We start from the raw sequence: 20,757 nt of genomic DNA, 5'->3' as shown, positions 1-20,757 counted from the left end.
TCAGCCTTGCTGCCAAAAAGGTGTTCACCGTCAAAGGGCATGTTGAGGAGCCGAGACTGCACATCAGGAGCAAACCCCGACTTCCACAACCACGCAAACCTGTGTATCACGGTGCTCGCCGCCATGGACCTACTGATGCATTCAGCTAAGTCCAAACCCGACTGAACGGACTCACAGATGGCATCCTTACCATCCTGGACCATAGCAAGGAAACCATCCCGTTCGTCCCCTTCGGGAATATGTTCAGCCGCTAACGCAACACAGTTCCACAGAGTGTGTGTGAAACGAGACAAGGCACAAATGGAGTTGGCTGCCTGAAGCGCCATACCACCAGAAGAAAACACTTTCTTCGCCCAGCCATCAAAACGTTTGTCGTCCCTATCAGGAGGGATGGTAGGGTACGACGCCTGCTTTGCCGGGGCCGTCTGCACCACCAAACTCTCCGGAGTAGGGTGCCTGGTCAAGTAGCAGGGGTCGCTACTGGCTGGACGGTATTTTCGCGACAAGGATCTGCCCACTGCCGGGAGACTCTCCGGAGCAGTCCAAGCCGCCGCCACCATTCTCTGTAAAGCCATATGGAACAGCAGTACCGGATCAGTTGGGGGACCAACATCAAGGATGTCCGTCAGATCATCCTGCACAAACTCCCCTGGGGGAGCAGACCATCCCAAGTACTCAGAAACCCTAGCCATAAGGCGCCGGTACGAGGAATCGGCATGAGAGCCAGGCTCAGGCCTACAAAACTCCACCTCCGGAGAGGTGTCCAGTCCACTGGCATCATGCAGTGACTGTCTCAAATCGTCAAACTGACTATGGCCCGAGACAATTTCATCTGGAACCTGACTAGGAACCAGGCCATCAGAATCCTCATCCGCCTCTGAAATATAGTCCAGGTGGCGAAAAGAAGGCACCTGAGAGTGCTTGCTCTTAACCAGAGCCTTCCTAGGGGGTTCTCCCGTGCCACGGGGTACCTCCGACACGAAAGGCGTCAAGCGAATCAGCGCCGACGTCGAGAGAACCGGCATCGGTGCCGAGAGGATCGGCGTCGACGTCAGATGCAGCGCCTCCAGCATCGGCGGCGACGACGACACAGCCCTCGAAGCCGGAGCCCCGAGCATGTCCCTCGACGACCTGAGCGTCGACGGCTTCGACGACTTCCTCGGAGCCGGAGCCTCGAGAAAGCCTGTCGACGCCCTCGACGCCTCAGACGTCGATGTCTTCCTCGAAGACCTCACAGGTGCATGCGGTCTCGAACGCGCCGAGGACCGGGACCTGGAACGGGTACGTCGAGAACGAGTCTCCTTGTCCGAATGGGACCTCTCCCGTGACTCGTGCCGACCACTCTTGCGAGCGGTGTCTCTCGACCCCTCACGACCGACCCCACTCAGGGGCGCGGACGGCTTAGTACCCTGCGACTCAAGAATCGCCAGCATTTTCTTCCAGAAGGAAGCCCATTCCTCCGGCGTCGCACGGCTGGTGGGGTAAGCGACGTGCCGGGCAGAGTCCTCCGAAGAGGACCTGGAAGACGACCGGTGTCGGTGCTTCCGAGAACGCCTCGAAGAGGCTGAGGAGTGGCGAGACCGACTCCTAGAAGGAGACCCATGAGACTTCCGACGATGACGCGGAGAGTCACCCCTCGAATCATCCGTCGAAAGCCCCGCAGACTTCGACTTCCTGGGCTTGGACACCCGACCTACCGACAACTTCTTCTTACGTTCGCGTAAGGCTTTGGACGTGAGCGACTGGCAGTCGATACAGTCATCCGTGTCGTGGGCGTCCCCGAGGCACCAGAGGCAGGCGTCGTGCGAGTCCGTCACCGACATCTTGGACCCACACTCCCCGCACTTCTTGAAACCCGGACGTGGGGTCGAAGACGAAGTAGAAGACATCTTCACACAAAGGATTTTCACAAAACGAACAGGTTCGAAGAACCGAGAAGAACAGTACTCTAAAGAGTCGAGGCGTGAACCGAGAATCACGAAGCAACACGTTCGCGGAAAAAACGGAACTGAGGCTACGGGCATCGTGCGTCCTACTTATCACATCGGATGACGTCGGAGGAGGTCCTCGACGACGGCGCATCGACGTCATCGACGCAGGACGCAGACGACGAAAAAAGTTTCCGAAGCAGCACAGCTGTGGTGATTACATGTCATAGATATGGAATACGTCGGAGGACCCAATCCCCTCGAAGATGCTCTCCAACCATCGAGGGGAGACTAGTAATCTGCTGGAGAGGAATCCATAGAAAGAACATTACGGTAAGTAACTTCTCCTTCAATAGATTGCCTCTGTACCGCAGTTTCCTCATCTCAGACTCCCAAAGCAGCAGGGAAAGAAGGCGGGCAGAAAGTTAAACTAACAGATTTTGCAGCACCGCCCTGCCAAAATGTGCATCAGCAACTCGGGCAACATCTAGATTATAGTGTTTAGTAAAGGTCTGAAGAGAGGACCATATTGCTGTACGACAAATATCCTTAAGAGAGACCTCCACACATCCCCTTTGTAAGGCAGTGGACGCAGAGATTCCTCTAGTCTAATGCGCCCCGATGCCCGACGGCTGTTCCCGGCCTGCAGACTGGTAACGCTCTGCTATACAGAAGATGATCCAACAGGATAACGTCTGTTTTATCATTGTCGCCAGACCTTTACGGGCTAAAGAGAAAGCCAAGAAGAGTTGGTCAGCTTTTCTGAATTCAGCCATCCCTACGATGTAGAAGTTTAGGGCCCTCTTAGGATCTATCCGATGGAAACGCTCCTCTTCCTTAGAAGGGTGTGGTGGTGGATAGAAGACTGGAAGGTCCATGGACTGACAGATGAAATTCAGAGACCACTTTTGGGAGAAATCCAGGTCTTACCTTGAGCAAGACTTTCTCCTGAAAAAACCACAGGAAAGGCTGTTTGCAACATAAGGCTTACAATTAACTAACCTGTCTAGCTGATGTTACTGCCACTAGAAAGGCTTTTTTTAGAGAGAGGCGTCGCAAAGAGTAAGCGTGCATGGGCTCAAAATGAGCCACCATCAGAAGGATCAAAACCAGATTCAGGGCCCAATCCTGGACAACAAAGGGAGTTGGTGGAAACTTTTTTACAAGGCCCTTCAGGAATTGTGCCATCACCGGGATCGTAAAATAGGAATCTTGATCCGGGGACCTCTTAAACACAGACAAGGCAGTCAAATATCCTTTGACTCTGGTGACCTGAAGGCTTGCTAAGGCCAGTGACCGAAGGAAAGCCATCATTGCAGTGGTGGGGTAAGAGGGGATCAATTTTGTGTTCCCTGCACCACGCCTCAAATGTTATCCACCTTCATGCTTACAAAGCTGTTACATGGTCTACGTGCAGCTAGCAACACCGAGCACCTCCTCCGAGAGGTCCCAGTGATCCTCTCAAGAGCCATGCATGTAGATTGAGGGACTCCAGGCTTGGGTGACGCATCTGGCAATCCAACTGGGTGAGGAGGCAATCGAAGAGAGGGCAGATGGTTAGATCCAGAACGTCAGAGCACAACGTCCTCCTCGGTCAGTCCGGGGGCAATAAGGATCATGGTCGCTCGAAACCTCTCGAGCCTCCTGAGAACCCAATGGATGATGGGAATCGGAGGCAAGTCGTAGTGGAGAGGGAAGGACCATTCCACCAGAAACGTGTCCCCTAGCACATCCTTCGCTGGGAATTCCCTCGACCAAAACTGTCTGCACTTCCTGTTGGACTCTGTGGCAAACAGGTCCACCATTGGGGTACCCAAGTGGGAGAAGACCTCCTTTATGACTTTCTGGCACACTTCCCACTTGCGTGAGACCGTGCACTGCCTGCGCAGAGCACCCGACAAACTGTTCTGTCCCCACCAGATGAACTGCTGAGGCCAAGATCCAGCTCTCCAATAGCAGAACCCCAGTTGCATTGCGTATGTGCAGAGGGGGAGAGAAGGGCACCCCACCTTGCTTGTTTACATAGTGCATGGCCACCGTGCTGTCCGTCAGAATTAGGACATGCTTCCCCTCCAGAGCCGGAGCAAACGCCCTCAGGGCTAACCTGGTGGCTCGCAAATCCAGCCTTTTGATGTGCCACCTGGCTTCTGTTGTTACCAAAGGCCACTCACCAGCAAGTCCTGTCAGTGAGCGCCCCCAACCCTTCAGAGACGCATCTGTGACCTCTATAGCCTCAGGCCTGAGTGGCCAGAAGGGTTCACCCGCCATGATAGTGCTGCGGTTGTCCACCAGAGGAGGTCGCTGACCACACGTATTGACACCTGGAAGGGATCCCAGAGAGCTCTGAGGTGCTATGGCCACTGGCTTCTTAGGAGCCACTGCAGGGATCTCATGCGCAGCCTGGCCTCTGGTACTAGAAAAATACAGGAGGCCATGAGACCTAAGAGGCGGAGGAAAGACGACGCTGGTAGAGTGGCGTTGGGGGGGGGGGGGATTTGGGGTGGAGAGGCATTACCTATCCAGGTGTCTAGGACTGCTCTTATGAACTGGACCCTTTGGACTGGTGTCATATGGGACTTCAACTTCAGTGAGAAGCCCAGCCTGTGCAGTAGCAGACAGGTGTCCTCTGGGTGGGACAAAACCTGCCCCGCCAACTTGCATCAGAACAGCCATTCGTCCAGGTACGGGAATACGTGGACCCCAGATCTCTGGAGGTGAGCTGCAACTATCGCCATGAGCCTGAAGACCCTTGGAGCAGAGATCAGCCCAAAGGGAAGCAATTTGAACTGATAATGCTTGTCCCCTATGAGGTACCTCAGGAACTTCCTGTGCTTACGATGAACCGGCAAAATGAAATAAGTGTCCTGCAGATCTATAGACACCATCCAGTCCTGAAACTCGAGAGCATGGAGAATTTCTCTCAACATCACCATCATGAACTAGTCCTTCCTCAGGAACTTGTTCAAGGCCCAGAGGTCCAGAATGGGACAGAGAACTCTCTGCTTGGGTACCAGGAAATACCAATCTGATCCTCTCTGCTCGGGATGTACCTTTTCCACGGCACCCTTCAAAAACAGGGCTTGCAGCTCTTCCTGGAGCTCCTGTCCTGGTTGGATTGTAGGTGGTGGGTATCTGTCCGGTGGTTTTCTTAAGAAGGGGGGACAATAACCCCACTGAACGAGCTGTAGGGCCCAGGCATCTGAAGTAATTCCCGGCCACTGGGGCCAATGCTCCATCAACCGTCCGCCAACCGGTATGCTGTGGGAGGGGAAATCAAAGGTTTAGGAGGCTGGGTCGCCCGTGACGCTGCTTGTTGCCCCTTAGAAGCCCCCCCCCTGACCCTTCCGGCACGTGAGACACGCTTCTGCCCTTGCCTGGCCGGTGGGAGCTGCGTTTTCCTACCCTAAGGCGTATAGTGCCCATAGCCTCCAGTTATCTTGCAGCATTTCTTGATGCCTTAAATTTCTCTAAGGATTCATCAGTCTTTTGACCAAACAGGAAATTGCTCTCAAAGGACACGTCCAGTAATCTGCTGTGGACATTAGGCAAAAAGCCTAAAGACTTTAAACAGGCCTGCCTCCTCAGCATTATGGCGGATGCCGTTGAACAACCCATGCAGTCAGCGATGTCCAGGCACATTTTCTCTTTGAGGCCCATTCTCAGCGACTGCCTGGCCACCTCTTTCCCCATCCTCCACCAGCTGTGAGAAGCCATCATGCATTTCCCCCTCAGGGATGTACTGCGCAGTATTCTCCACTGCTGTCCAGAGACCGAAAGGAATATTTTGCAAAACCGCTAGCCACCTTTGTGGCCTTGAGAGCCATGCTGCCTGATGTGAAAATCTTCTTTGCCATGGCATCAATTTTCTTTGCTTCTCTGTCAGGCAGTAGATTCTAATTTGAAGAAGCGGACCTGGTGGAGACTGTAGCAGATTGTACAGGCCGGCTAGAGGGAGACACTTCGTTCCTCTCTGAGGAAAGGAACGAAAGGTCCCCCTCTAGCCGGCCTATACTTCCCCAGTCATGGTGGTGGTGACCGGGGGAATGGAACAGTGATGCTGCCACTAAGAGGCCACAGGATCATTAATCGCGGGTTTAGGGGCATATTGTGCTCTGTAACCGGACGTTCGTCCAGAATATCTGAGGTCGTACCCTGGCAGTGCAGGGGACTGCAAACCAAAGTGTCAATGACTCTTGCCTCCGAGGCCTGCTGTGTGAGGGGGGGGTCACCCGTGCCTGCAGCAGCATGCAAACATGTAGAGCATGGAGGTTTTGAAAACCTTCCACTCTTGCAGAGTGGTAGTCCCAGCCGACAGCTTATCTCCTTCCGTCGAGGAATCGTGAGTCCCGATAATTGCAGTGGTGCCTCTTCTTGCAGGACGAGGAACAAAGGCTCCTTGAGTGGGACCGTTTCTTTCGCGGATGTTCTTTTGGGGGGTTATGCCACTTGGTCTGATCCTCCGAGGACCGTACCATCGACCGCGCCAGAGATTTTGAGGGCGGTCGGTCTAGAGCGATCTTTGCAGCCCAATGGCGCAAACATTTCAGTTGAATTTTGGCGCATGACGAACACCCCTCCGTATCATGATCCATGCCGAGGCACTAGAGGAATAACTCATGCGGGTTGGTAATGAACATCTTGGCGTGACAGTCGGTACACTGCTTGAATCCCAAAACCCTGGCAACTGACATCTCGAGTTGAGGAAAAGAAAAATTATAGGATTTCTGACAAACAGCGCTGAATAAGTTAAAGACTCGATTGTGTTCCCAAGCAGCATGACAAGCACATGGAAAATAGTAAATGAGGTATGGGGTGTAGTAACAGTTTATGTAAGTATCTACTCCCGCCTGATCCGACGTTATCCGTCCCAAAGGACCGATTCACTGAGTTTAGCAACCTGAAATTGCACTCTCTTCAAGTTGAACGTTCCAGGAGTGTGTGGGTGCACTAACAGAGTGCGAGTGCCGCTGGAACATCCATAACGCTGCCTCATAGTCAGGACATGTGCCGGCAAGCGAATTCCAGAGATGGCGGCGGCGACCGCAGTGAGACGGTAGCTGCGAACGCAGTGCTCTGGGACCAGAGCGCTGTTCCAGTAAATACACGTGGAGGCAGTAGAGGCGAGCGGTGACAGCCTCCGGGCTTGGAAGTGCCAGAGGCACGTGACGGCAGCAGTGACCGTGATGATCTGGGACTGGAGCGCAGCTTCAGTAAAAACACAGGGAGGCAGCAGAGGTGAGAGGAGACGACCTTGGAGCTTGTGGGGGGCCTGGTGACAGTCGCCTAGTACAGGCCCCGTGCTGGGCTCGCTGTGTCCTGCTGGGTATGGGGACGGACACCAGTGCCTCCCCTTCTCCTGAGAGCTTGGCGGCCTTGACGCTGTAGCACTGTGTAAGAGTGCCTCTCGTTACCCACCCCTTTGTTATTACCAGAGCCAATGCCCAGGAGAGGGCAAGCAGGGCACAGGATGAAGCAGCAGCTGTTACGGGGTTTAAAGAATTGACTGCGACTGTTGAAATACATAAAAAAGAAGCCATTGCCCCTATGTGTGGACAATGAGCCAACTTATTAGCCATTCCTGATAAGGCACCAGTAAAACAAGACCAAGGAACAGCCTACAGACCCCCGGGCGACCTGCAGGAGAGAATTCATGGCGTAGGTTCTGCGGACCAGATACCTCCTAAAGTTGCCAAGCTGAAGGCAACTCAAACAATGTTAGACAACTATGTCAGAAACCCGCTGCTGGTTTCTGAAGGAGAGATGGCGACACCACGCACAAAGGAAGGGGATACCAGAGAGATGCATGACCAGGTGATGCAAGCCATAGCAGATCTCAAGGCAACTTAAGGCAACCAAATTGAAACAAAATAGATCTGGGGTCGCTGCGTCAAGATGTCATGCGCCTGGCAGAGCGCACCATGAGCCTGGAGGGTCAATACACAGAGAATACCAAAAAACTTTGTGAGACGCAGGCCGATGTTCATATTATGCAACAGGTTGATCTACTGGAAACCAGAGTAGAGGAAGCGGAGGGCAGAGCGCGAAGAAACAATGTTCGCATAGTGGGCCTGCCTGAAGGAGAGGAAGGAGATGACCCTACAACATACGTTGAGAATGTTTCTACACTAAATGGGGGCTGTAACCGGTCGCAAGGCTTCACAATAGAAAGGGCGCATACAGACCTTACCAGGCGTCCTCCCCTAGGCCTATAAATCGATAAGGTCCTGAACTATAAAGATAGGGAGAAGATTCTTTCTTACTCCAGACAGGGGGGAACTTTGCACAGAGCTTCAACGGAACTGGCGATCTATCCTGACTACACCTTCCAGGTGCAGAAGAACAGGGCAAAATTCTAAGCGGCAAAGGCGAGACTGCGGACAGCTGGACTAAAATATATGCTGATCTACGCTGCGCGCCTTAAGGTTCTGTACAAAAATCACGCCCTGTTCTTTAAACTCCCAGAGGAAGCACAGGCCTGGATGGATAGGAAGAATCTGTGCCTTGACGGAGCAGTGAAGAGGTCTGGCCAAAGCAGAGGAGGCCCACTGAATGGTCTGAAAACAAAGCATAGGTGGAGTCTCGTTATCAGTAGCACCTGCTCTGCTTCTGTGGTTAGTTATTGTATGCTGGCAGGATACCCCAGGACAACAGGGTCACTGACTCTGCGGTCCCTTACACTGAAACCAGATCTTTTTTCTTTTTCTCCTTTTCAAAGAGGGTGGGATGGCTTGTGCTGTGGACTACTCCGCAGACTCATGGGGCAAGTATGTGCTCAGAGTGGCTGCTACCACGCCCATGAGACCCCTTTCTAAGGGCACTTGTGTGCCCACTTGCTGTGCATGGACCTCTGGTGTGGACTCAAGAGGCGGAAACGAGAAGGGAGTAGTTTCTGATCTGCAACTCCATTTCTCCAGCGGTGGTATCTTTCATGGATTCACATGCTGTGAATATTTCCCTGTCGTCAGGCTGGGAAACCTCGGTAACTAACTTCGCGTTTTCCTATGGAAAACTTCAACAATTTAGTGTCCTATAAACGTTTATTTGGGGTGCTTTAGGCCACACCAATAGGACGTCCGATATAAATAACCCCACCCCCATGGCTTTCCTTCAGATTTTAACCTCCAAAGTAGAGGGAACCCGAACCCAGGTTTGCCTGCAGGGAGGGGCAGGCGGGCGCATGTGAATCCATGAAAGATACCAACGCTGGAGAAGATAATGCATTACTTACCGTAAAAGCATTTCATGGTTGTATCTGCTTAGATTCACATGCTGTGCATATGGTCTGACAGCCAGTGGTAACCGCAGAGTATTGAATCTTGTCTTTCGGGAATCGAAAGGGGTCGTCGACATGGGCGTGCCTGTAACACTATCCCTATGTGACGTGTAGTGTACCCAAGATCCCTCACGCGTCGAGGTCCCTCCGATTGTATTTTTTCTGCCGAGAGGGAGCCTTATGACTATCGTGAGTGAGTAAAGATAAGAGAGAAAGTGCTAAGACGTCTATGTTCCTTCCATTAGAGAGGGGAGGAAGGGTGAGTGCATGTGAATCTAGCAGATACAACCATCAGAAATGCTTTCACAGTGAATAATGCATATCTTCTGATGTTTGTTAATCTGCTTAGAATCACATGCTGTGCATAGACTAGCGAGCAGTACCCGGAGTTGGAGGTGGGTTGTGAGAAGGAACAGTAGTGAAAAGATGTCTTAGTATTGCCTGTCCCACCTGAGAATCAGACCTAAAAGGAGTATCTAGGCAATAGTGTTTTGTAAAGGTGTGTACAGAACTCCAGGTTGCTGCTTTGCAAATGGACTCAAGGGGAACATTTGCAATGAATGCTATGGACGCCCCAGAGCCTCGAGCACAATGTGCTCTAGGCTTGAGCCCTCTTTTAGCAAGACTGTAGCGGAGTGTGATGCATTTGACAATCCATCTAGAGATAGTGGATTTGGAGACCGTGTCCTCTTCCTGCCGCCACTGAAACGAAAAACTGATTTGTTTTTCTTAGTGGTCGAGTTCTTTCCATGTAGAACAGGACAGCTCTGCGTACATCCAGCGTGTGCACAGTTCTTTCTCCCAGGCTTGAAGGATTTAGGCGCAAACCTAGGGTGAGTGCACAGAACCACCTGTTACAAAGGGATCTAGGATAGAGAGCGCTTGTAGTTCACTTATTCTCCTAAAGGAGGTAATTGCTATTAAAAAAGCAATCTTATAGGTGAGGTCTTTAAGACTTGCTTTGTGCATGGGCTCGAAAGGAGTCCCCATAAGCCTAGTCAACACCACATTTAGGTCCCATCCGGGAGCCGGGTTAGAAATGGGAGGGTGAATTCTTTTCACTCCCTCCATGAAAGCTTTAATAACTGGTATCTTCCACCATGACACTTTCTGTTGTGATGTAGTATAGGCTGAAAGTGCAGCTAAGTTCACCTTTATGGAGTTAAAGACCAGGCCTGAGTCAAGTAGATGCTTTGGGTACAAAACAATGTGTGTGGGAGAGCAATTAATCGGGTTAATGCTCTTTGAGTTGCACCAGATAAACTGTTTCCATTTACTGGAATAGCAATACCCGTTTGGTTTTCTTGCCTCCCTGAGAATGTCCATACATCTCTGAGGGAGCTGCAGGTGCCCAAACTATGACCTTAGAAGCCAGGCCGCTAAGTTCAATGTCTGTGGGCATGGGTGAAGCGTCTCCCCTCTGTCGGCAAGGCAGTTTAACTGGAGGAGATGGGGACATCACCATCAGATGAGCGAACCAGGGTTGGCGGCCCACATGGGGGTCACCAGTATCATCGTGACTAGTTCCTGGTGGTGCATCTTGTGCACAATCCTGTTGAGAAGGGGAGTCGGGGAAAAAGCATAGACAAATTTCCCTGGCCATTTTATCCAGAGTTCGTTCCCCTTGAACGGTTCTGAGGGTACCTGGAGGCGTAATCTTGGCATTGAGAGTTCTCCAGAGTTGCGAACAAATCGATCCCTGGGAAGCCCCATTCTGCAAAAGCATTGGAGACGATCGCCATTCGTACTCCATGCGCAACGGGAAGTCTCTGCGGAGTACGTCTGCCAGAAGATTGAGTTCCCCTGGAAACAGGAATGTGATAACAGGAACATGTGCGTTTGAGAGCCCCCTTCTAAATGTTCTGGGACAGTTTGGACAGCCCTGGAGAGTGAGTGCCCCCTTGTTTGTTCAGATAGTACATGGCTCTGGTGCTGTCTGTGAGGATTAGGATCGTCTTCCCCTGCAATTGTGTCTGGAAAGCGTTTAGTGCTTTCAACAGTTCCAACAGGTTTATGCGGTTGGATGCCATGTCGGGCGACCAAACTCTGTGCGCTGTTTGTTGAAGCAGGTGAGCTCCCCACCCTGTAAGAGATGCGTCTGTGGTTAGAGTGGCTTCCACTGCGGGGGTGGTGAAGGATTTCCCCTTCAAGAGGTTGTCCCTCGACCACCACTGCAGCGAGAGAACGAGGTCCGACGAGACCACCGCTAGATCGTCCCATTGTCCTGACACCACTGGCTGTTGAGCCACTCTTGCATTGGGCGCATGCGCGGGCAACATCCAAGTAGATACATGATGCCATCATTCCTAGCAGTCGCATAGCCTTTCGTACCATCAACTCTCGACTGACTACATACTGAGGGATTTGAAACATGTTTTGAACCTTCGCGTTGGAGGGGAAGACGAGGCTGTCCTTTGTTCGAATTAGAACCCCTAGGAACTGTTTGACCGGACTCTGGTCTAGGCTAGATTTTTTCTCGTTGATAGAGAATCCCAGACTGAATAAAAGATCTGTCTTTTCCGTATTTGACAGACCTGTTTCGTAAGAGTCCCCTGTTATGAGCCAGTCATCGAGGTAAGGATAAACCAGGATGGATTGCCTGCGCAGATGTGCTGCTGCCACTGCTAGTACCTTTGTAAATACCTTTGGTGCAGATGCTATGCCGAAGGGTAGTACCCTGAACTGATAATGCTCGTCTTGTATCATAAATCTGAGGTATTTTCTGTGCGCTGGCAACATTGAAATATGAAAGTATGCATCTTTCATGTCCAGTGTTGCCATGTAATCCCCCTGAGATAGCAGAGTAATTACTTCCTGCATAGTGATCATGCAGAACTTGTGGCTTTACAAATTTGTTTGCTGGGCGCAGATCTAAAACAGGGCGGATGGTTAGATCCTTTTTGAATACAAGGAAGTACACTGAATAAATACCTTATTTTACCTGTGCCAGAGGTACGATTTCTATGGATCCTTTCTCCTGTAGTGTCTCAACTTCCTGAAGAAATATGCAAAGATGGTCTGGTGTCGGTAGTCTTGCTCATGGAGGTCTGAATGTTGGGGACCTGTTGAACTCTATACAGTACCCATGGGCTACGGTCTTTAGCACACACTGGTCTGTAGTTATGCCCTCCCATGCCTGAAGGAATGATGTTGGCCCGCCGCTGATCGGGGAGGCATGGGAAGGGACCCGAATCTTTGGGTAATTTTGAACCTGAGGCCGGGGAGTGTCTAGGGGTAGAGACCCAGCCCCTTACTTTGCCATAACGCTGACCCCTTTGGGGATAAGGGGTGGTGTATCCGTTGTTTCTTTGTGGATAGTTCAAATTGTTTCCCGAGGAGTATTGTTGAGGGAAGCTTTGGCCACGAAAAAGCCGTTCGGACCCAGATCCTCGTTTTATAGAGGGCCTTTGTGTAATTTAGTCTAGTGTTTTCAGGGTGTCATGCTTCTTTTTTGCGGTCTCAAGGGCCTCATCGACCGCCTTCCCAAACAGGTTGGATTCTTCCACAGGTTTATTTATAAGTGACGCTTGCGTCTATAGCTTGAATCCAGAGTTCCGTAGCCACGCATGTCTCTTCACGGGTGTACCCTGAACCAGGGACCGACCAGCCGTTTCAGCAGAATCCAAAGTGTTCTTAAGTATGCTTTGGTTCACCTGTCTGCCCTCAAGTGACAGAGGTGAGGAGACGAATATGTGGAGGTTCAGGAACCTCCTGTATGCCTTCCTGCATTGAGGCCCACTGGGCATCAGCGTAGCTGGCCAACAAGGTTGTGTTGTTGGCAGTACATGTTGAAAACGCTGCTGCGACCGTGATCCTCTTCCCAAGGGCATAGAGTAGTTTCCCCTTCCTTATCGGAGGGTGCCTCGCCAGTTGACAAAGGAACCCCTGCCCTCTTTCTTCTAGTAGTCACCACCAGAGAGTCTGGGGTGGAGTGACCTCTGATATACAGAGGGTCTGAGGGAGAAGGACGAAAGAGTTTCTATTCTTGGGTTAACAACTCTTGTGAGAGCAGGTGTTAAGGAGAGTGCCAGACGTTAATTGAATTGAGGAGAGGAATAGCCTGGCTGGCGGCTTCTCCTTGAGGATGTCCTCCACGAAGTCCGCTTCAGGGACAGCTTCATCTGTAGCAATCTTAAAGTGATCAGCTGCTTTATGCAACATTATGTTGAAAGTCAATTGATCATCCACTGGCGAGGGTTGTTTAGTGGGGGAGAACTGGGGAGAATCCAGAGACAAGGCACCAGGATCTTGCGGATCTGGAGACTGCCATGGTTGAGGGTCACCCACATTGGGGTTATCTTCTCAGCCATCTATGTGATCGTGCATGTCCTCAGGGTTGATGAATTCCTCATCCTGATTGTTTGCAGTAATGTCTTCTTCAGTTAGTTCCTAGTTGTGTATGTCCTCTTCCAAAGAGGGGTCAAAAAGCCTTGGAAATTTTGCTTTGGGGTCCACAGGGCTCTCATCCCGTGGCCTCCTAGGTGTGGGTTGTGCTGAACGGGAAACAAACCTGTCCAGTCTTTCCATGCAGTTTTGAAATTTCTCTCTAGTCCAAACCGAAGACCTATAATGGTCTAGAGGTGGAAAATGGTCCTGAATACGCTCATCTGTTGAAAAGTCGAGATTTTAGTCTCCACGTTGAAGACAGCCCTTTTTCGCTCCTCAGAGAACTCCTCCTGAGGGACCGACAGAGGTGTGACGTCTGTGTCTCTCTTTCGACTTATGGGTGGGTTCCGGTACTCCACTTAGGCCATCCTTGGATCTCAGCAGATCCTTGGCCTTCTCTGTAGGCCTTGGAGCATCCCTGGGCTGCCGTTTCTGAGAATCAGTAGAAACAATCCTGGCTAAGCTGTCGGCGACGTCCTCCGCAGTCGGGAGGCACGTAGCTTCAGCCTGCGATTACGAGGTAGTCTTTCGGCAGAGCCGGGGTGCTGTCTTCGGTGGAACCGGAATCCTATCATCGCCGGACACCTTCTTGTGATGCGTTTCGACGGTACCTGGTATATTAGGGGTAGCGCCCTTTGTTTTCGATGGTCCGGTCGCTAGGCGCATATGCGGCTGTGGGGCGGGCTGCCGATACTGACGGTCGGCGGATGCCGCCGGAACTTCCAGTGTACCCGTTGGCGCTGAAGTCTTCTTCGACCTGGCCAAAGATTGACTTTCGGTTGTGTGTTAGTGCCGTGTACATGTTAGTCTTTGTCGCCGGGGTGTGTCTTCCCCATAGCAGTGCCTAGCGGGGCCGGGGACAGATGATGCGGAACGCAAGCGTTCCGTCCAACGGTCAACAACCTCCGGTTCGGAGGTTTGAGCGTCAATCTTGCCGTCATGACATTCGGTGGCAGCGGTAGAAAACTCGGCCTTCGACATACCGTAGGCTGCCCACCGCTTGACTCTACTCTTAGGACGGAAGAGCTTACAAGCCGCGCATCCTTCCTCCTTGTGATCGAGGGGCAAGCACCGGTTACACCATCTGTGCTCATCTTTCCAAGGATATTTGCTCTTACAAATAGGGCAAAACCTAAATGGAGTCCTCTCCATAGCCGAGGACGATTAGAGTGACGAAGATCAAAGGGAAAGGCATGCTCAGATTATAAGAAAAATGTCCACCCTGACCCCACTCTCCCTACTGTATAGGCCAGCGGAAGGCCCGGTCACGTGGTCAGCAGCACCGACTGGATCACCATCCGTCGAAGTTCTTTCCCAGTTAGCCTGTAGCACTCTGAAGTAGCCAGTATGATCCAATGAAGAGTTGGTCATGGTGTTGCAACTTTGCCATCCTTGAAATATAAAAGCTTGGAGGTCGCCTGGGAGCTCCTTGCCAGGATGAGATGGAGGATAGAAGGAAATCCCACACAATTTCCGGTAGAAATTATGGTTTGACCTGAAGGACAACCTTATCCGAGTAAAAAGTGGTAAACAGAGGTTTACAGGATAATGCCTGGAACTCACTCAACCTGCAAAATGTGTTTTTAAGTAAGAAGCCTAAAAGGGCAGGAATGGAGCGGCTCGAAGGGAGCCCACGTCAAAAATGTTAAAACCAAGTTAAGGTCCCAAGTTGGTATTTGGAATGGTGTAGGAGGAAACATTTGCGAGTCCTTTTAGAAATGGAATTAGGTGTATTTTGAAGTAGGATGCCTATTTCAAGGTGCGCTTGAATATGAAAAGCACTGCTAGATAACCCTTGATTGTTCCAATCTGGAGCCCCAGATTTTCCAGATGTAGAAAAGAGAACACTGTAGGTGTATCGCATTGAAAAGGGTCCACATAATTTCCCTACACCACCTGCAGAACTTGTTCCAACGGCACCTGTATAAGGATTTTGTTGCTGGCCTTCGGGCCAAAAGCAGAATCTCCATTAAGTCATCCGGGAGTTCCCAATCCTTGTCCCACAGCTTCTCAGAAACCATGCGTAAAGGCTGAGTGTCTTGACCTCTGGATGGAGAACCTGACCCTCTCGCGAGAGAAGGTTCTCCCTTTGTAGAAGATGTATTGGAGAGCAGATGGACATGCCCAGAAGGTCCAGGTACCAGGTCCTCCTGGCCCAATCCAGGGAAATTAGGATAATGGATTTCCCGAACTTTCTCAACCCCCTGATCACATGAGGAAATATGGGGACTGGAGGAAATGTGTACAGGAGTGGAAACTCCCAGTCTACTACTAACGCTTCTCTTAGAGCTCTTCTTGGGGGGAAATTCACTGGAGCAGAACAGTTCACACTTCCGGTTGACACTGGTCGCGAACAGACCCACTAGGTGGGCTCCCGAAAAGGCTTCTATTCCTCATTGGTAGAGGAAGAGGACAGGCCGTACAAAGGGGGCAAAGAAAATTCCCTTGCGGTGTACGAGGAATGGGTGCTAAATCAGCCCCAGCAGTGGCATCTTTACCTTCAGCCGCTGCTGCAGCCACCTCTGAGCCACTCTGAGGCCTTGACCCACTAGACTCTGGTGGGAGGTAGAATCGCTCAGCATCTGAACGAATGGCAGGGCATTACTTCAAATGCTTTGGCACTGGAAACAGTAGCTCAAGGTTACTGCCTTCCTTTTCTAAAAAGGCCTCAGGATCATTCACCGGGAACCAGCTCTGTCAAAATTCCAGATCCGCTCCTTGTGCAGGAAATCTTAACCCTGCTAGAGAAAGGTGCATTAGAACAGGTACCTGTAGCGGAAAAGAACAAGGGTTGGTATTCCCCTTATTTTCTGATTCCCAAGAAGGACAGAGGATTGAGACCCATCAGGATTTAAGAAACTTGAACAAGTTCCTCAGGAAGGACAAGTTCAAGATGGTTACCCTTTCTCAGATCCTTCAGGCTCTCCAACTCCAAGATTGGTTGGTATCATTGGCCCTTCAGGATGCTTACTTTCATGTGCCAATCCATCTCAAGCACAGAAAGTACCCGAGGTTCGTGGTTCTCATTATCAGTTTCGAGTTCTGCCATTCAACTGCCCTCTGCCCGAAGGTTTTCACCAAACTGATGGCGGTAGTGGCAGCAAGTCTCAGGAGAGGGGGATTCACGTCTACCCCTACCTGGACGACTGGTTGATCAGGGCTCGTTCACCTGAGCAAGCTCAGGAACATCTCAGTATAGACTGTCACTCCCTCCACAGACTGGGCTTCTCAGTCAATTTCAAGAAGTCCCATATGATACAAATGGGAGACTCCAGTTCATCAGAGCAGTCTTGGATACTTCCCTCTGGGAAAGCCTCGCCTCCCGAGGTGAGGGCTCAACACATTCAGCAGATGGTAGTAAAATTCCAGAATGCCCAACATCTTGCCTTAGCTTTTTTGAGGTTGCTCGGTCTCATGGTGTCCTGAATTTTCCTGGTGCCAGAGGCCAGATTGAGAATGAGATCCCTTCAATAGGCTCTCAGAACTCAGTGGTCCCAATTTTTACTGTAGTGCGGACGCCTCACACAAGGGGTTGGGAAGCCCACACCAACAAACTGACAATCAGCAGTCGTTGGTCTCCATCCGAGTCCAAACTACACATCAACCCTTTAGAGCTGAGGGCAATCAGACTAGCTCTGAAGGCCTTTCTGCCCTCTATATGGGGAAGGAATGTCCTGATAATGACGGACAACACAGTGGCCATGCACTACATCAACAAGAGAGGAGGCGTAGGGTCATTACACTCTGCAGAGATGCAATGCAGATCTGGTTCTGGGCAATACAAGAAAGAATCTCTTGTGATGCTGGAAATGCATTGGAGGGACAGGGCGTCCATGTCCTTGTCCTGTAGTCCTTTAATAATCATGTGTGTCTGTTATTTTCTGTGCAGACCACCATGTGGGACTCCTGGCAGTGCAGCCCTTCCTATTTTTGGTTTGGTGGCAGACCCTTTGGATACCCTTATGGCACACATGGGTGGGGGTACAACCCTGTGTCCCTAGTGTATATTTTTGGGCACCTGTGTGTGGCCCACAGAGCGGGGTATGGGCTGGTGGCAGCTCAATGCTCAATTTGACAGGTGATAGAGTATCCTCCATCTTGGGATGCCCAGGCCCCGTCATTGGAATCAGTTGATTCCTGATAGGAAACAAGATGGCCCCTGTGGCCTCTTGATTTCTATTGCCTGTTAACTTGTTTTCCCAAAGTCCTGGGAAGCCCCGATTCTGTCCCTTCCCCTGACTGGCTGTTGGGTGTAAGTTCCATAAATGGTATTGTGGGGAAGTCCAGGTTAGCCTGGCTGGAGCCTTCCCAGTGACTGTATGTTGTGGGAACACCCTTGGGGTGGGACCTGGGTGAATGGAGTGTGTGACAAATATGCACTTCATCTTATGGGTGTCTGGTTTCAGGTATGTAACACAATGAATGAGACAGCCTTGCACGAAACTGGTTTGAATGCAGTGTGGAGTGCTGAATGGCTAGGTGCTTGTCCCAAGTGTCTGGAAGGAGAAGAATGGCCTGAATGCACAGTGAGCCGATTGGCAGCCGGCCTGGATGAATGCCCTTCTGAATGATTGGTTGCTCGAGTGTGACCCAGCAGAGTGAATGTGAGACCAAACAGTATATCTGGGGACCTCTCACTGATGGAACTTGTTCAGAAGCTGAAGACAATACTTGATGCTTACTCTCAAAGCCGCGCCGGAAGAAGGTGAAACGCTGTTCCCTTACATGCAATCTGAATGCTGCTGTGCCTTTAAATACTGATCCACGAGAAGACCTGGCTAGGAGACCTCTTCCCGAGCTATGAGGGACCATCGTGCACCAGCTGATCTTTGCCAAGGCTCCCTGGTAGTTAGACCCTCGAAAGGCTGTCAACCGGAGAAGGGGACCTCCACGGAATCGGAAGTGAAGCGCCCGGACATCGAAGTCCATCAACGTGAACGACCGCCGACGACGACCGGAGCCGCAGTGCTCCATTGCCTAATACATTTGATCAACGGACTCCCTTGCTCATCACCGTCAATTGCTCTCGTCCTGCCAGAAAAAGTCAAGGTCGTCGACGAGCAAGGAGAATCCGCCGGTGGGTTTCCCGCCACCCAAAGACCTCAGAGACATCAAAGAAGATCCGGAGGCCAGCGTGGTTGAGTCCCATTCGCTGACGCTGGCGACCCGACACCCTTGCTGGGCCAAACTTCATTGCCTCTTCTCGGCAGCAAACTATCGTTGTCAAGGTGCACTGCATGCCTCATCTTGCAGTACATTTTTGACCGATTGAGCACCGCAAGGACCGAAGCTGCTGCCCCAACATCTGTGGTCCCCCTTCTCTTCGTGGGAGCTCTACGATCCGTGGCTCCTGCCTTAAAGGGAGTCACTCAAGAAGGATACATCGACGACCCGTCATCGAACTTTGCTAAACCAAATACATTGGGGTGGTAGACCATTTATAAAAGAAGATAAGGCTCTTATAAGCAATATATGGACTGGGCTTGTGTTCTGTCTTTAATTTACAGGTTGCCCAGGTGGGATCTACGTGATCTGACCGCAACTGACTTTCCCGCGGCTGAAAAAAGCTTTGTACATTTCCCATGCGAACACACATTCAAAACCCCTACATACCCACACCCACACCACACCCACCACCCACAACAAACAAAGCCTACTTACCTTTTCTTCAGGCTGTATCCCTGCGACGCCTGTTTCTTTTCACTTCTGTGATCGGGAACCGGCGCTGCAGGTTTTTTTTTTTTTTGGGAGCTGCAGGGGTTTCCCCTGCAACCCTTGCTCATACTATGTGGTATAGTGAGCAGGGTGTTGCGGGGGACACCCCCGCAGCCCCTGTTTTTTTTAATTTTTCCCCTCAGGTGTGCTGCCCGATCACTATACCACACAGTATAGTGAGCGGGATCTTGCGGGGGACACCCCTCCAGTCTTTTTTTATACTTACCTACACTGCTACCAAAGGTTCAGTTCGAACCTTTGGTAGTAGCATTTTTTTGACTTTTTGTATGGTCTGACTTTTTTTTTTTTCTTTTCAGTCCGATAGTACAATTCCGCCCATCTGGGGGGATCCTCACACAGAATGGTCTCCAAGTAACAGGAGTCCGTATTCGGCCATTGCTTGATTTAACTTTCCTCCTAAGTCTATTGTTGGTTCACTATATTAATTGATTTGTATGCCATTTAAACCGGTCTACAGTTAATGCATTTTAATGGAATCAATAGCCTGAGCACAAAATGTGTTATTGTGATTGTATATAATTGAAACCTTACTTATATAAAGAACTGTGTTATCGCTAACAGTGTGTGGACATTTCTTTGTGGGGGCTTGGGAACTACACGGTACTTAAGAACCAGCCTGCATCACCTCCTGAGAACTAAGCCTTGATTGCTCGTCCATTGCTACCAACAATAGAGAATCTTGGCTGGGGGGCTCTGGGCTTCTACTCTGCCATATAGAGGGCAGGAGTACAGATAACTCCCCTCTAGTCTTTACATTGCTCCGTCGGCAGTTCATCTAGCCGGTGAGCAGAACACAGCGGCGGGCGCTCTGGCCAGGCAGAGCAGTCTCCCACGAGTGGAAACTAGCTCAGGAAAGTCCTTCAAGAGATCTTCACCGTTTGGGGAACCCCTCAAGTGGATCTGTTCGTGACCAGTGCCAACCGGAAGTGCAATCAGTACTGTTCAAGGGAATTTCCTCCAAGAGGAGCTCTAGGGGACGCGTTCGTAGTGGACTGGGAATTTCCACTCCTGTACACATTTCCTCCAGTCCCCGTGATTCCTCATGTAATTAGGAGGTTGACAAAGTTCAGGAAAACCATGATCATAATTGCTCCGGATTGGGCCAGGACGGCGCGGTACCCAGACCTTCTGGACATGTCCATCTGCCCTCCAATACGCCTTCCACAAAGAGAGAATCTTCTCTCGCAAGAGGAAAGTTGGGTTCTCCATCCAGAGGTCAAGACACTCAGCCTTCACGCATGTTTTCTGAGAGGCAGAGATAAGTATTGGGACCTCCGGATGACGTAATGGAGATTTTGCTTTTGGCCAGATGGCCAGCAACCAAATCTGTGTAGCTGTGTCGTTGGAATAAATTCAGTAAATGGTGCAAGGGCGAGAATGTGGACCCTTTTCAAGGAGGCACTCCTATGGTGCTTTCTTTTTTGATGCATCTGG

General features: G+C 50.9%; 1 protein-coding gene across 5 annotated transcripts in view; it reads right to left on the bottom strand.

The window, feature by feature from the left end:
- Positions 1-20,757, bottom strand: part of LOC138467840 (protein-L-isoaspartate(D-aspartate) O-methyltransferase) — a 735,278-nt gene that overhangs the window by 204,231 nt on the left and 510,290 nt on the right. The window lies entirely within an intron of this gene.

The sequence above is a fragment of the Ambystoma mexicanum genome, chromosome 4q, assembly GCF_040938575.1.
Source record: "Ambystoma mexicanum isolate Mex_15411 chromosome 4q, UKY_AmexF1_1, whole genome shotgun sequence".
Classification (NCBI taxonomy): Eukaryota; Metazoa; Chordata; class Amphibia; order Caudata; family Ambystomatidae; genus Ambystoma; species Ambystoma mexicanum.
This window is presented reverse-complemented; position numbering and strand designations above follow the sequence as displayed.